At 40.9% G+C, this 17,335-nt stretch overlaps 1 protein-coding gene across 8 annotated transcripts in view; it reads right to left on the bottom strand.

Moving 5' to 3' along the window:
• Positions 1-17,335, bottom strand: part of RNF152 (ring finger protein 152) — a 41,410-nt gene that overhangs the window by 7,878 nt on the left and 16,197 nt on the right. Inside the window, exons 1-2 of one of the 8 annotated variants that reach the window (XM_051798795.1) lie at positions 1,625-1,949; positions 1,308-1,528 (exon numbers count right to left, since the gene is read on the bottom strand). The exons of 4 other annotated variants lie outside the window; for them this stretch is intronic. The gene's annotated coding sequence lies outside the window, so the exon portion shown is untranslated. Of the gene's footprint in view, positions 1-1,307; positions 1,529-1,624; positions 1,950-15,488; positions 16,828-17,335 lie in introns of those variants that run through there. 3 more of the 8 variants (XM_051798796.1, XM_051798791.1, XM_051798797.1) reach the window with 3 other exon arrangements.

The following is a 17,335-nucleotide window of genomic DNA, read 5'->3' as shown; positions in this document are numbered from 1 at the left end:
CCCCAAAAACTTTGCACAGACTTATGCATGGATTTAGGCGTGATCTACTTGCTATACCAAGGTTACAACAGACTTTCAGCAAGGCAGTGCAATGACGACACTTCACCTTTCTCAAGGAAGGTTCATTACATAAACTCCCCAAACACATTAAGAATTCTTTGACAGTATTACTGAGTATGTATGATTTATGATGAAGAAAGATTCATTCATTTCAGGTGCCCTTAGGCTGTAAAGGAGATGGGGTGAGGAGGGAGTGCTGTTCTCAATAGGGGAACTAATTACAAGAATCATCTGCTCACAGATATGGAAGGAAATGTGTGCTAGAGTCACTTCAAATGAGGAGGAAGGAACACATTTAATATTTGGAAGCATTTTTGCTACAATAATTCAGCATCCGTGAATGTTTTTCACAAATTCATGTTTGGACAAAACACTCCAGGCCTACTGCAAATGCCCAGGGCGTACTACCTGATTTCCCCTGAATATCCTTCACTAAACAGTCCTATTTATTTTAGGCTGTTCTCTAGCACTAATTACCATAGTAACTGAGAGCAGCACAACGATTAATTAATTTATTCATCACAACACCCTTGTTAAGAGAGAAGTATTATCATCATTATATTCTTTCATCACCTAAGAAAAGAAGTGCTGAGAGATGAAGCAATTGGTCCAAGGTCAAGCAAGCACCACCCAGATTGCCTCAAATTTCCTGGACAACTTCATCACAGCTCCACTTTTCACCTTATGAGCCACGGGGTAAAGGTGACAGATTTCTTTTCTGCAATAAAGCTCAGAAACCCATCTGTTTCTCTCCATCTCCTTCAGCTGGCAGCATCCCCATGTTACGCCTGAGATTTTTGGAGGGCTGTCATTGAACATACCAGCTTTTCCACAGATCATGAAAAACATGAGAGCCTGTGATCCAGAAGCCAGGTATGCCCATGGACACAGATCATCCACCATGTAGATTACAGCTGAGAGACTATATGCATTTTGAGGGACATAAAAATAACAGTAAGACAACAAAGTAAATCCATTCTTCTCTCAGAATTACCTGTTTTCTAAGAATCTTCCTCTAAGCCAGGCAGCCTACATCCACCATGTTTTCCATTTAGTTATTCACAATTGCACTGCAATATTGCAGAACAAAAGTGTTTTAATTTAGCCAAAGCCTTTGCCAGTGCAAGCTGTCACTACTCCTTTAGCTTTAGTCCAGCCCTTGCCAAGATAAACATCAGCTACGCAGGCCCAAGGTGCATAAAGCCGCAAAAAGTAAAGCTGAGTGAAACTAAAATATATGAGCCTACCAGCACCAGAGGATTCATGCTGATGGAGAGAGAATATGCTCCAGATGATCCCGATGGCACATATCAAACAGGACACCAGTTGTCCTGCCTCTTTGGCAGCTGAGCAATCAGTGGTGGATCATGAAAAAGGAGCCTAGTTGCAAGGTATCATTCCACAGCATTTACCTTAGAAATTGTCATCAGAAAGCCCCAGCAAGAGGAGACAGAGGCAGAAAGGTCACCTACAGGAATGCAGATGTAGAAGTTTATAGTTTTAGAGCAAAAACAGATCAGCTGAAAACACCAACCTTTGATGTTTAAAGATAACACAGACTCACATGCTGCTCCATGTTCCATCTCACATCACCAGCTGCACTGTTCTCTCCTTTTATCTGCAAACATCCACATTCCCTGCCTTACAAAGACCTTATTTTGGTCAAATATGACCAGGAGAAGCTGCACTTTGTTCCAACAGCAAACACTACTAATCACCTGCAATATGCCAGGTCAGCAAACGTTTCTTAATCCTGAGGGAAAACAGTCCAGCTATGCTCATCAGACAGTTTCACATCAGGTGCTTTAGCAGTGAAAAACACTATTTGAAATTAAAATATTCTAAGAAATATGCCTATTTCAGACACACAGAGACAGAAAGCAAACAGCTTTCCAGCCCACCCAGCCTGTCAGCAGCCCTCCATGCAGTTCATCCTGGAGCAGGTGGGAGCATCACCACCCAAACTCTGACACGTCTGCACGTTTTTGACAACACCACTTGTCAAGTTGCCCCAGAACTATGGTTTCCTAAATCTCCCAGGCTCCCTCTAGCCTGGCAGAGCAGGTGGGACCCCCAGCTGCAGCTCAGTCCTGCTAGAAGAATTGTGAAGGTACTCCTTACCACTCCTCCTGTCTCTTAAGTTCTAGCATATCTCTTCCTGCATGAGGGGATAGGATGACTGTAGTCCTAAAACATCCCAAATCTGAAAACTGCCCAGCACAGGATATTAAAAGGTTCCTCACAATTTGCAAATAAATAAAATCTCCAGCATTCAAAGTATCCTAAGGGATGATGCTATAGCCCACTCTGAGCACAAGACTTGCAGGGCCATTAGCAGTTTTGTTTGTTGCTCTTAATTATGCCTGACTCATTCCTAAACCCCATGGTGAGAGGAATTAAAAGCCAGCTTTTTCCACTACCAAGTGAGAGATCCATTTGCCATTCAAATGGACATCAAAAGGAATGGGGGTGGAAGGTTTGGCGTGAAAAGAATTCTATCTCTCACCCACCAAATAAAAGCACCAGTAGTTATTTATGACCAGAACATAAGGGACAAGTGGTTATGTAGTTGGCAAAGACAGATTTAGAAGCTGCTTCCCTAACTTAAAGTAAGGTCACAATTTAAGTCATTGAGGCCAAAATCCCACAATTACTGGAGGAGCTATAGGTGCTAAACTCGTGCTCAGTAAGGGCTTTTCAATGCAACATAACATCTTCTTTCTAAGGGATTTTCATTTATGGTAACATGACAAAATTCTGTGACACTCAAACTGCTGAGAGAGGTATGAAGCACCTGATCACTTAAATTACAAATTTTGCTCTCCCATTAGAGCTTTATGCTTCATGTGCCACTGATAGAATTTGCCTGATACCTAAACAGAAACTTAATTAAAAGATTCTTCCCTCCCTCCCCTGAGGATCTGGTATTAGACTTACAAAATACACCATCCAAAAAAAATTAATTTTAAATAAAACTCAAATGCAAACTTTTCGCACTGATACAGGGTCAGTGGATGATTGAGTGTGGAACAGCTTGAATTAGTCTCTTAAGACACTCGTCTATAATTAGAGGAGAGAGTGCTACTGCTCTCTGAGGTCATTCAGTGGGTTTAGATAACACTAGGACAAAACCTACCTGCCTATGGGCCCAAACAGCGAGGAAAGGAATTGCTACTCGCATATTCAGATACTGCCTATACAATGCAAAAAATGAAAACTCAATTTCACACTTACCTCAGGAAACAAAAGTCCTTCAAATGAGAGTTTTAATTGTTGAGGCTGCTCTGTGCTCCCACTTCGTACACCCCCCACCTGCTTAACATGTTTTGTGCTCTCTGCGCTCACCCAGCGCAGCTTCCTGAGGACGTGAGTGTGCGTCCCACATCACTGAACAGCCACCTTCACACGGCTGCTCTCAAGGGCTAGGATGGTCTGGTTTTCTTGGGGTGTGGGAAGGGGTTGTTTCTTTTTTTCCTTCAGAAAAAATGGGAAAAATAGCACAACAGACCTATGAGAATCAAAGTTTTACATCCTTTTACACTGAGATGGATGGGATTAAGAAACCAGAAAATATTTTATTAGAAGCCACACGATAAGTAAGGAAATTCTCTTCTTTCATAGATTATAACAAGTAGAATAAAGTCTGAAGGAGATTACAAGGGCAGGGGGAGCTTTTTTCATCTTTTTACCTTTGCTCTGAAAATTGCCAAGTGGGCAGTACAAAGGAGTCAAACCCTCTGTTTATCAACAGAGAATGTGTAACAGCTGTGCTAATGCAGAACCACCACTTCCAAGAGTTTATCTTCACAAGAGAGTGGAAGATAGCCAACTAATATGCCTCCTCAAGGTCAATAGCTATGTCATTTCGTAATGCAGACAAATCATGATCTTCATCTGATAAGCACTACAGCTACTCCAGGTCACAGCTCTGGTCATTTTGGTTTGCAGACTACACCAAAAGGAACTGGAACTGATCCAAAAGCTCCCTTCTTATTGGAAACTAATCATTCACCCTGTAACATTCTGTCAGCTAGTAATATTAATACCACCCTCACTTCCTGAATTTTGGGAACAGTCCAATTCTCATGGCAAATATGGATCACAAGCAGAGTTAGATCAAGCCTGAACTGCATACATATTGATGATTTCCTATTTCATGATTTATCTCTCTGTCTTTACACCAGTAAAATCCTCCAAAGAGATTTAGCAGGCTATAACAGATAAATAATTTCTTCCAATACTTTTCCAAACCACATGTTTCTACCCGTGACTACAAGCACTCCACAAGCTCCAGTTCAGACAAGTTATGAAGTGCATGACCTGACATTAGCCACTGAAGTTAATGGGATGACACAGGCTCTTGAGGTCAGTTGCACATTCACATATTTAGCACACTATCCATCATCACAACCAATACAGAACCCAGCACCAGAAGCTTCAGGCAGATCAAGGCAATCTCCAAGTACTGACACCTTTGCTTCCCCTACACCACCCTGGGTTTCCATGAAACATGTGACCTGAGGAAACACAACCCAACCTTCCCAGAAGAGCTGCAACTAAACAAACTGGTTTCACACCAACCATCCCAACCAGCTCCACATTGTCACTCAAAGCCCCAGTACTACCAAATAAAACTTCGGATTAGTGGTGAGGCAACAAATTTATACCAGGACAGGCTCTCTGGTCTCTCCATGCCCATGGGCACGCCCATGACAGAAACAGGAAGACTCCCCTGGATAGAATTCTAGAACAAAGCCTAGAACAGAGTGAGGGGATTTGCACTGGTTTCCCTCTCATATGAAGCAGCACAGTTTGCAGACAGAGGTAGTCTCGCAGCTAAGCAAAGCAGTGTTTTCAAGGGAGATGATCATAACTCAGGTTAGCACTACCACAACCCTCTCTTGGTGGGCTGAGATAAATTACAGCTCTGGGACACTGGGCTCAAAGCTGCAGAGCTGCAAACCTCTCTGCTACGGTAGCCATGATGCAATGGGGACCAGCAATTGGCTGCTCAAATGCTCAGGCAGAGGAAGATAAACTGTTTTTGCCCCCATTATATGAAATCTACTGTTGCTCTTCTTCACAGAGATGGTATTCAGTTCCAAGAGCCACTCACCTTCTGTAGCTGCAAGAAGTTTATCAGACCTGCCAAGCTTTGCAAAGCTGAATTTCATTCTTTACAGTGAGCTTCAAAATTTGTGCCAGACGTCACCCATCATACTTCTGCCAGTCAAAGTCTGGCGGCTTTTGAAACATCCTTGTGTGAAAATACCATCCATTTGGCAGCACTTAACTAATAGCTTACAGCATTTCTGCTGTATGAAGGAGTGCAAATACTCGGAAAGGACTGTGTTATGCTACATTAGAGCAAAACAATCAAAATGAATCAAACTGCTTTACCTCTTAATTTTGTGCCTAGTTCTGCAGTCCTTTCAATGCAGCAGCAGAACAAACTTAGTCAAGGTAACTAGCATAATACTGCTAATGCTGAAACCTTCATCACAATCCCAATAGTCTATGGCCACAGTGAGTTCTAGGCTCACAGGATTATGGATAATCAGTTCAATACTCAGTAAAAAGAAGGCTGCTAGCATCATTTTTCTGAAGAAAAGCCTGAAAATATGAACTTCAGAAGCCCCAAATCCCGGTTAGGTAGGACCCCTAATCAGGCTCTGATTTGTAAGCCAGTGTCATGATTTCTGCATGAGAGTTAGAGCTAACTAAAAAAATGAAGTTTTGAGGTGAACAAATTAATTCATTGGCAGTTTCAGATCAAATTAAGCAAATACTTTCTCCTTAGGCAAAAGTGGAAATTTCCATTAAAATGTCAGCTCACTTCAACTTTCATTTAAATTTGACTGTTTTCTTTCAGAAGAATAAATTTATAAAAAGGTAACATAAAGGGCAAACAAAGCTTTTTGTACTAACTCTGGAATAATTTTTCTTCTGAAGTGATCAGCCACTGAGTGAGCCAGAAGCATCTCTTACATTGCTCTACTGCTGAATGTGTAATGGTTAAGTCTAGCAATACACTTAGTCTAACAAAAGCAAATGAGATAAATACACTCTGACTATCAGCTGTAGTTTCACAGAAGCGCATTTTCAAAGATTGTTACTCAGCTTTTTTTGGTTGTTGGCTTAAAAAAAAAATAAACAACATGGGACAGTTTTCAACAGACAACTTACATTTCATGATGTGACTAAAAGCTGAAGAGGACCATGTGGTCAATAGGACTGCTGGTTTTTACAAGTGTTTTTTGCTAAGGATCTAAAGGATCTTGACTAGGATGAAAAAAATGTTCAGCTCCAGATCCAGATTTACATTGTGCCACAAAGTACAACATCCCTTGCTTTCCCGCCAAAAGGTTTTCAGAATTATTTAGTTTACTGATATAATTGTTACTTTTTAGAGTTGAGTCAGTGTTTTCCTAACTTTTGCTTAAGTGCCTTCACTGTCAGGTGTCTTTCACTGTAATGATTGCTGCTCTTGGGTTTTTTCTGCCAACCACAGAAATGATCAAAACATATTACTAAAGCAAGACATAAAGAAAAAATTGCTTCATATTTTGAAAATAACAGCATGGATTGGAAAAATCATTTTCTATTTTTTAAACCACTCCTTCACACTGTGCTCTCTATTTTTTAAGCAGTGAAGCCTCTGCCAGTTACTTTCATGCCGAGTTTGCAGAACACCTGCCAGAGTGTGGTCTTTGCCAATAAACAAGATCCTTAAGTGCCATGACAATTAAAAAAAATTAATATAAAGATCAATACAAATAATTAGTACTCTTATTCTTATTACTAACATTCACATTCTTTGCTCAGAGCTCTCATCTTCTGGAGCAGCTGCCTCTAGAAAAAAGAGAGCGAAAAGCGCAAGTGCCAGCAGGTGGCACTCCAGAATATAAACCATTAAGCACCAGAGCTCGCAAGATCAAGAAACCCAGTTCTGCTTGGCTGTCCCACTACTGCTTTAGCACCCTCCAGAAGGCTTGTTTTGGTTTAGGATGATTGTCTCCACCCCCCCCTGCTCTCCTAGCTCTCCCAAACAGCAGGGATAAATGCTGCCAGTCCCAGCTTCTACCTTGGTGCTGGATGGGATATATCAGCAAATTGAGGTGCACCTTGTGCGGTCACTTCCAGAAGCAAGAAAGGGTACCAGCACACCCAAAGCACTGAGATCATTACTCGCTCCCTGACTGAGGGGAGAGCTCTCACTGGGCAGGTAGAGTTGCTTTCCCACCTTGTGCACAGAGAGGTGGCAGTGTCTTACTTAGCCTCCCACCACCCTCCTACACTCCTCCAAACATGGTATATAGCTGAAGTAATGCTGGCTTTTATTGCTTTAAGACAGCACAATCAACAAAAAACACCCCCCAACGATTAGGAAACCAGTTTCCCTTCTGTTTATTTTTAGCTGTGCCCTACAGACACATAACAGCTACCATGCTCACCTGCGTAGTTATGAAGTGTCACTACAGATGGTTCCTTGAGGCACGGTGAAGATTCCCAACCTCCTTTGAGCCTTCTGTCTCGCTCCAACACTTGCGCTCCTCTCATATCAAAAAGTCAATCAAACTGGCACTTCTTCCAAACACTGACTGTCAGTAAAGCCTCTGCCTAGAAGTCTCATCAGCCAGAAGAAATAAATCCACCTAAAAGCTGTGGCCCATCTGGTCTTTGCGTCTCTCATCTAAATGTAAGAGCAATTGCTTGTTTTGCTCTTGCTGGAAACCCCCTAATCCTTCAGTCTAAAACTGTTTAAAACACTGTGCAACTTAGGGGAGATAGGAGGAGGTATCCTTAAACCTAGAAAAGATTGTGCCATTCTCTTAGAAAATGAAATTTTAAAGAAAAACTGTGCAAGTCAGTTGTTTTGTCCAACTCTAGCCACCAAGCATAGCAGTCAACATCTAGAGAGTTAATTAATTGGTTCAGTTGACAAAGATGCAACTCCCACATTGTTCTCCCTTGGAAAAATTCAGAGTTTAAAAACACTGAAGGTCACACAACTAGGTGGAAAAAAAGCCTGTATTTTTATCAGAAGTCTTTATGAATTACCTAAAAGCTATACAAATATGGAAAGTAACCAGCCCTCTTGCAAAAAGCAAAGTATTTACTGCTTAAACTCTCCTTAAAGGCAAACCTGTACCATGGGATCCATCTGCTCATGTGGAAATAGCAGAAAAGATCTGTCAGAAAGTAATTTCCTTTCCTCTCCTGTATATGTCAGTGGATCACTGGCATTTCTCTGTTCCCCTCCCCCCAGATTGACCCCAAATATAAATAGACACAAAACTGCAAAAGTTTAAGGTCATATCTGTGGATACGAGAAACAAATAAAACCAAAGTAATGTGCCCTTCTTGCAGAACAGGGCCCACAATCAATGCCACGATATCCACTGTGTTTAGGAAATTCCACTATATCTAGAATTCCAAACCCATTTCCTCACAAGTAATAAACACCTTTTGTCTTAATAGTTCACTAACATCACCCACTGGAAGAGGCACAATTCAGCTCCAGGTTTATGTACTATATGTGCTGCACAAAAGTTTGTTCAAAACATGTTTTTAGAGCAAGTATTTTTTAATACACAAAGATGGGCTGATGGCATGGAAATAATGGGGCAACTGTTCTTGCTTATTCTGCCTTCCTAGCTGCTATCCCAATGTGGATTTGGTTCATAAAACATTCACCCATGGAAAAACAAGTCATGAAGCATAACTGACACCCACACCAATCTTAACACTGAGCAGCAATGAAGCTTGTAACTGTCTGGTGATTATCATGAGGCAACAGAAGTATTTCCAAGTTAGCAAGTTACACACTTGTTGCTGTAAGAACTTACTTGGATTTCCTGTTTCCATAGATGTCCCTGAACAGATGCATGGATGCTCTCCTCAATATCCCACCTACCTGATTGAGAAGCAGAACTTCCCAAGAACTTCCTAAGGGGTGATGAGGCTTTTGTACTCTCCTTGCTGTTAGGTACAATAAACTGCCATCTCTAATGAGCAACCTCTCTCTAGAGAGGAGACCAGACTTAGTGAGGACTCTTGGAAGCTTTAAGGTTCCCAGGCAGCAAAATGTAGCCAAGTGCATTGCAAGTAATTTCAGAAAGGCACGCAAAATTCTCTGGCACTAACTAGTCAATAGGCACAAAAAGGGTCAATCCCTTTGTAAGTTCTGAATTTAAATTTAAAAGAAAATATCATATATTTAATGGAGGTGGAGGACCAAAGAGGAAACATTAGAACACGAGCTTCTTGCTTTAAAGACCATAATTCTATCCACCTATATTCTTTTTTTAGCTTGATTTTCGCAAATGAGCCCAGATTTTGCAAGCAGACTTTCAGGCTCCTCAAAAATAGAGTGCAGGTGCAAAACACAGGTGCCTAAATGTCAGCTGTACAACCATAAGAATACAGGCATCAGACCTCTTTTAAGAGAAAAAAAAACAACTAAATATTTTCATTCCCTTATGTTGATTGCATAACCCCTCTAAAGAAAGCAGTAAAGGTCACTGAAATGCACAGGCCTTTGCTGATGGAAAAATGCTACTGTGTATTGTTTAAAATGACACAAAAGAAATGAGCATCAGTGCTAGAAAATGAGACCTGTAAAGGAGTGAACTGAAAAATTCCAACTCAGCATTATATCCTCATTCAAAAATGTATGTGTACAGGTTACAGCTACCTCTGTGTTCCTCCTCATTTGAAAAAGCAACAGTATAATACTTTTATTAAAAGACAAAGTTGTAAATTCTTATCACTTTGTTAAATTGCTAGTGCATGATCTTTAATTTTTTTGTTCTCATTTCATAACCACCCATTAACATAGAAGATAAGAGTTTCTCCTATGGACCACACAAAGGAGTTTCAGCCAGCAGAGGAAGGAGTAGCACAGGAGTTACAGTAACCCTGTAACACTGGAAAAAATGAGTCAGGTTCCTCAAAATATGAAGGGTTTTTTGCTGTAGCTCGTCCAAGAGCTACAACCATAAAGTTCCTGTACTTGTGGAGTCATGTTTCCCCTGCCCCTCACCAAACGCAGCCACTTATTTTTGGGTCACACTGACTCCAATCAGAAGGAATTAAGGAAGAAAGCAAATGTGACACACAATTCTAACTTTTCTTCAGATAACTCCTCATTACCAAGGTGAGACCATGAGTAGCCCTGGAGCTCACATCGCCTTGCATCCGGGATGTGGCTGCATCACAAGAGACATAGACTGTAAATCAGACAGCTGTGAAAACCAGCTTGGGTCCAGCTCTGCCAGTATTTCCTTCTGCCACTTATCCCTCCATATGACTCAGTAACTGTTCTCAAGAGCAGATCTGGGCCAGACTTGCCCAGGAATCCTTCCAATGGAAAACAGGTCGTTCCTCAAGCAGTCCTGGGCAATTCCCAAATGCCAACATATGTGACATGCACTGTCTGAGAGGAAAGCCTCCAGTCTTCCTGACCTTTAGATAAAGAGGAGAAAGGCTAAAATCTCAAACATTCAGCAAAAGTTTTCAAAAAAGACAATCACTGGATTTTTAAGACCACCTCAAACTTATCCTGACATGCCCTAGATTTCATAATCTATTTTAAAATTCCCTTTCAACTGCTATTACTTGGGTTTTCTGTAGAAGTTGCACAAACAGGGAGAGTGGCAGCTTGCAAGAGATCACAAGATGAAACGTAGAAGACACAGTGAAATTGAGAGAATTAAAAAACCCGTTTCTGTATGTTTGAAGACTTTCAGGAGGGTCAGGGTTTTTTTTTCCAAAGGATGTTGCTAATTAGCCAACCATAACAGTAGCAGTTGTAAACAGTCCCTGTAAAAATAGCTCACTGTTTATTAAAAGCAAATTTAGAAGTAAAACAACTTCACTGAGTTCTCACTAATTTGCTATTGCTGACCAGCTTCTGTCTTCTAGGCATCCTTAAACTTCATACACTGACATATTTCCTACTGCACAGACTGACTATATTATCAGTCTGATCAATTAACAGAATTCCACCATTTCTGTTGATTTCTATTTTAAGAAGGGAATCTACTTCAGAAAGTAAAATCTGAAGTCTGAAGAGTATTTTATTCCTGTTTACAATATATCTCCATTCCACACTTCAGAAATATTTATGCCAAATGAGAGGTCTCCTCAGACAAATCAAATCACACCTCCTACTTGCTATACTTTGAACTCCAGTATCCTAGAATCACACTTTATTACTGCGGGACAAGCCCCTAAAAATGGTATTTTGTGCTCACAAATTAAGCCAAGAAGCTGATTTAAAATAGAGAAAAGTAAGTTTTCATGAAAATTTAGTGTTTCAAATGAACACCTTATGAACTACATGAAATTAAACAGCTATGTCACCTATACTAAGGGAAGTGTTGCCTTTCTACTAAATATTGGAAATTTGGCAACCCATTTTCAGAACTGTGAAATGCTGCTTATGACAGCTTGAGGTACTTTCATACATGATGACCCCTGTTCTCAACCTCCAACAGGAACTGGGCTTCCCAGCTAGTCTGCATCTCCCATAACCACAGTGGTAACTAAACATGGAAAAGAGGAAATGGAAGTCAGCCATAAAACCAAGCCCCAAGAGACAAGTGAGAAAATAAAGTATGCTAATTACAGTTCCCATGGGAGATGTTGCTAGCATTCCAAAACCTAACCCTTCAATTCTATTTTTCAGTGAAAGGAGATTTGTTTGGGGATTTTATTCCCTTCATAAAATAAACCAATGAACTTTAACAAAATTAGGATGTAGAAAAACTCTTCCAGAAGGCAATGTAGGGCAAATCTTCAAACCAGCATTAAAGCCAACTGAAGAGATAAATGGTTTCACCCATTTACCACTCAGAAGCTAAGGAGGAGGGATTTTTCTGCTCCAAGAACATTCCTGAGGCCCTGTAGCAATATACCCCTGACTCCATCCTTTGCCATGCAATTCTTCCCATTCTCAGTTTAAAAGAAATCCACTACACAGGACTGGATCTTTAAACCCTTATTCATCAAAACCCCTCAAGGCTTTAGCTCGTTTGCACCAGCATGACAAAAAGACCTTGATGTATAGTCTTCATGGTGGTACCCCAGTGCTTGACACTGCATTGAAATGGAATTAGAGGGGCTCATGGCTTCTGGATACTGCAAACACCCCATTTCCTCATGCTGCTAACACCTCATCCTGAAATTAGAATATAAATATGTCAGGGCTTAGTAATGGGACAAGACAGCCAAAACACAACAAGTACCCCATCAAACATGAGGGGAAAGCAATCCTTTTTATCATCATCCCTGTGCAAGCTGCTGTAATGAAAAAAAATATTCAGAGAATTAGATACAAACACCCTCACCTGATGAACAAACTCATTATTTCAACACAATTCAATATTCTAGAATACCAGTAGTGCTGATAACCTTCTTTCTTCAATGGTCCTTTGTTTTCTCTTCCTTACACCAAAAAAAAAGAAAAAAGAGCTATTCTGAGCTGCAATACACCTGGAGAAGCAATGAATGTGTAAGCACGTGTCCATCACAGGGCTGGCTTGAGAACTGCAGTAATCTCTCCAAGAGCTGGTTAGTGCTTACTTTCCCTCAAGGCAGAACCTCAGGCCGGAAGATAATGCTTAAATTAACACTTTTGGAGGTAGTTCTCCAACAGTGTCTCAACAGCAGCTGCCTCAAAGAGATCTGGAGAAGATAACTAAGAAAGTAAACCTGTTGATCTGTTGATCACAAGCTTAAATTCTGAGCAAAGATTATACTACTATCAGTAAAAAAACCTAAGAAGAAGTTTAAACACACATAGTTGCAATACTGGGTCTGCAATTTAGAAAGCACCTCTATTAACAGAGTTATGCACTGGAACAAGCATCTGAACTATTAATACTGCTGTTAATGGACATCTCAGTTTTACTGGCAATAGCAAGATCTAAACTGGCCTAAATTTAGCTTCAAACAAGCCTTCTGTCCAAATTAATCTGTGTGCAACAGGGTCAGGGCTTCCCCAAGCCACATGTAAGTGACAGACTTGGTGAACCCACACATGAACCTGGGTATGCTCATGGCAGAAGAAAACTTTCTTTCACTAAGGGTGAACCTGACTAAATTATAATATTCTTTTCCCTTCTCCAGATGAAAGTTTTAAGTACCAGGAATTTCAGTAGTTCAGCAGAGCTCCACTAATGCCTCCTCCTAACCCCTTTCCACTTTGAAGTGCATAATTCAATATCCAGGTCAGAAAGGAAAAGCGAGTGTGAGGGGAAGGCAGGTTCCTGTCCCTGCTCCAATGAATGTTTAATTATTTCATATTAAAAATTCATTTGGAAAAAGGCTAAAATCCAGGCAGTCTAATGGTTTTAACTATGAAGATAAAAAGATCCAAGATCAAATGCTGCTAGACAAAGGTGGGAGTTCAGTCTTAGTTTCCCTTGGGCTGAGTATCAGATCTAACTCAAGAGAGAGCAACACTAGCTCCATCACTGGTTAGAGCTCAGCAGAAGGTACCTAACTCCAGAAAGGAATACAAAGGAGAAGTTCAGCAGGTTTTCCTGGAACAGAAAGAGGGCTGCCAGCTTAGAAGTCCTCCTCTTGAATCTCCCTTGAAGCCAGTTCATGTGTCTCCTGATTTGGGATGCCAGGTTTCCTGGGCCAACTTTTCTCTTAGAATTGCAAAAGAAGCTTTGTTACCTGCATCCCATAGCATACAGTGCCCAGAGGCTTGATACCATAGTAGTTAAGGTCTTTTGTGGATCTACTCTGCTGAAAATGTTCCTGTGTTGCTTTAGTGTTTGGAAAACCAAGTGATTGACTTTACAAATGACAGCCAACCCAACTGAGCTAAACACTGAACAAAGTGCTCCCATCCACTGTTCCTCCTCATTGAGAGAAGTCAGGGGGTTACAGGGTTTCAAATACGCATCTGAAGTCACATCTGAAGGGTCAGTGAGTGTAAACAAAAAATAGAGCTATTCAGAGGCATTTCACAAGCAGAAGAAAAAAGTCAGTAAATAAACTGCCTGCAGCAAACAGCCCACATGAAGTTAGTTTTTGATTTAATATGTCTCAAAAACAGAACTGGCTAGCATTCTTGCTAGTGAATGAAAGCTCTTCAAATTATCACGCTGCCATACAAAAGGTTAAAAAGGGCGGGTAAGGGGAGGCATTCTCTTTGGAGAAATCAGAAGCTGCATCTCCTGTGCAAACAGGAAGTCACGACCTAGGCTGTCCCTCTGGCCAGGAGGCCAGACAGGGACTCACTGGGCTGCCTGTCCAGTCAGGCAGCGCCAAGGCAGCCAGAGGCACACCAACTGGCAGGCAGGATGCTGGAAAGCTGTGGTAAAAAATCTGCCCTAAGGATGGCCACGTTTCACCAAACACCGGAGTATGCTTTTAAAATCAGGGAATATGCAACCATGTCTCCATCTCAACCACAAATGTCTGTCCATGGCAGACATAACAAAAATTAATTTTCCAAACAAGCTGCTTGATTACTTTTCTGTTATTTTATATGATTCCTCATTCTCGGAGGGCCCCATCATTGCCTTCAGCTAAAGCCATATCTAAAGGACAACATCCCAGGCAGCTTTCACCATGTGACATGAGCTTAGACAGGAGCGGGCATTTCCTTTACTTACTACAAGCTGATGAACTCCCACTGGATATTTAATTCAGACTCTAAGCTGTATTCACCAATCACTTGAAAGTTAAATAATTATCCCATTTAAAGAAATCTAACAATTATATTTTGCATCCCCCTCCCTCAGCTATTGCTCTTGTGACAATATTCATCTTGTCCATGACAACTATTATCTGCTATATAAATATTGATGATCTGAGTAATTGCTGTTCTGTACATAATGCTTCTCACAGATATAAATTTCTCTGTCTGAAGTAGGCTGCTGACAATGTGCTTTCCTCCTTTTGCATGGCAATGAAACATTACTGAAGGTGTCACTGGGGGAGGGAAGGGTGAAGAAAGAAAAAAAGCAGCGAGTAAAAACAGCCCTTGAAGAGGATAAATGCAGTGATGTTTGTCTATGCTGGGAAGACTGAATAGTACCAAAGAACAAGTTAGTTAAGATGGTATTCAGGCAGCATAAGTTTAGCCTACACTGTGCCAACACCAGGCACTGCTGAAAAGGAAAGAACTGCTCTGGACCCAACACTGGCCACCACTGCTAATCTGGAATACCACGTTCTTGGGATATGTTGTATACAACATTGTACCCCCTCGTGGTTCACTGACAGCAGGGGTTATTTCTTCTGCACCAAAATCCAATCAAAAATCTTGAACTAGAGGAAGAACACCACGCTGAACATCGTGCTGGGACATCCAATGCCACCCTGTAACCTATGCCAGCACAGGGCCGACATGTCACACAAAAGCAAAGATGGTCTTTAAGCATCCAACACCCATCCATACATACCACAGGCACAAAACAGCATTTCTTCAAAGCCTTTTGCTGGCTCAACACGTTTGCCCAGCAGGCTTTCTGAAGTCAGGTAGTCCTCTGTCTTCCTGCAATTGTCAAAAACCACTGGAATCATTCCACCGTATGTCCTGGCTCATCTGATCACATTGCCCCCTGGTCTGGCAGTACAAAGACCCAATTTTGACAGAGCCCTCCCACTAGCACATGGACATACATTTCCAGACTTGAAATTTGCCTCTGGACAGTCAAGAGTATGTAAGAGATGATGGCTTTCTTTAGTGGACACAGACTTCCTACAATATAAAACCTGAGTTTAAACCTCAATAAAATTACCTCTCTGGAATTATGGGTCAAGAGACAACTTTTTTCAGCCACATAAAATTTGGCAAGGTTTATGCTAAGAGTTTCTTTGTAGAAATATTCTTTTCCTAAGGTCTTCACCCATCATTTACACTATCTGGAAACAAACACTGGACAAACACCTTTCTTAAATTTAAAAAAAATTCAAAAATACATATGCTACAAAAAATAATGGGGAACTAAAAATCTGCCTGGTTTACATCAGTGTTACTGAAGATTAACAGAGGGTATGAAGAGGATGGAGAAAGGAACAGGAGAAAAGATACTGGAGTCCCTACAGGAGCTGGAGGCCAGGGCAGGGGCCAGAGGTGGGTAGGGACAGAGAACAAGCAGGAAGCAAGGGAGAATACAGATAACATACAAGCAACATTTGGAGTCTGGAGGTGGTGAAAGAGGAACTCAATGTTTGTAACCAACAAAAGAAGCAAGAGTCTGAAGTCTTACTTTCTCTGTTGCCTTGTTCAAACAACTACATAGTAAGCCATTATACATAATCACAGCAGCCACAAATTTTTAGAGATAGATATATATTATAAGCACATGAACAGACTCAGTCAAAGTAGTCACTAAACACTCATGCAACCTATCTGTTCCCTGTGACACTGAGCCATCTGCTTGTTCAGTGTGTCCCTTGTCATATAATTAATTCCCCTTCTACTTTACGCAGCTTCTTTCCTTCCCCCTTAATTTCTATAATGCTTTGGGTTTTATATGTTACAACTGCTGTACATCTCTGAATCTTGAAGGGAAGTTGCTTCCAGCAGATTAAAGGCTGAATTCTTATCAGTAGCTCTGGGCATGCTTAACTAACACTATGCCACATAACATAGCCTAATTAGTCCAACAGGTCTTTTAAAAATAATCCACATGACCTCAGTTCTTACACTGAGTCATTTTGGAGATCAGTTGAAACAGAGCCCTGTGTAATTCTATAACATCAACAGCACACTGCATTACTTGAAGCAGACTGGATCCTAACTACAACAACCACGTAACTCCCACTATCTCACCTCTGTCTTGTTTTTCCCTCTTCTGTTTTTAAGACAAGACACAATCTAGTGAGCTCTAGCAAGTAGCCAGGCTTACCTACATGGCTTCCTACATTTCTCAGACCTACTTTGGTTGTGTGTAGACTAGTTGTAACACACTTTATATGCACATGGAATGCTCTACTGCTAATACAAATTATTTTGCATGCAAACACAAAATGCAGGTGGGGCCAAGCCACTAACTGCCCAATTCACAAGCACAGACTTTGGAATCTTAGGCTTTTACATGCATATTAATTTCAATGCAGTGAAATGTACCTATAACTTTGAAAGTCATGTTAAAACATCTTTAAGAAACATGACTCAAATCTTTAGTGTTAGCATTCCTGAGTCACTGAAAAGTAAAACTAAATTTCCATTGAATAATACTCTTATTTTCTAGGTGGTTCTGAATCCCATGTTTCACTGAAATCATGGACACACTTCACTGAA

This window comes from Manacus candei, unplaced genomic scaffold (assembly GCF_025592945.1).
Source record: "Manacus candei isolate 608988 ecotype Guabito, Panama unplaced genomic scaffold, ASM2559294v1 h1tg000049l, whole genome shotgun sequence".
Lineage (NCBI taxonomy): Eukaryota > Metazoa > Chordata > Aves > Passeriformes > Pipridae > Manacus > Manacus candei.
Note: the sequence above shows the minus strand (reverse complement) of the source record. Positions and strands in the feature narration are given on the sequence as shown.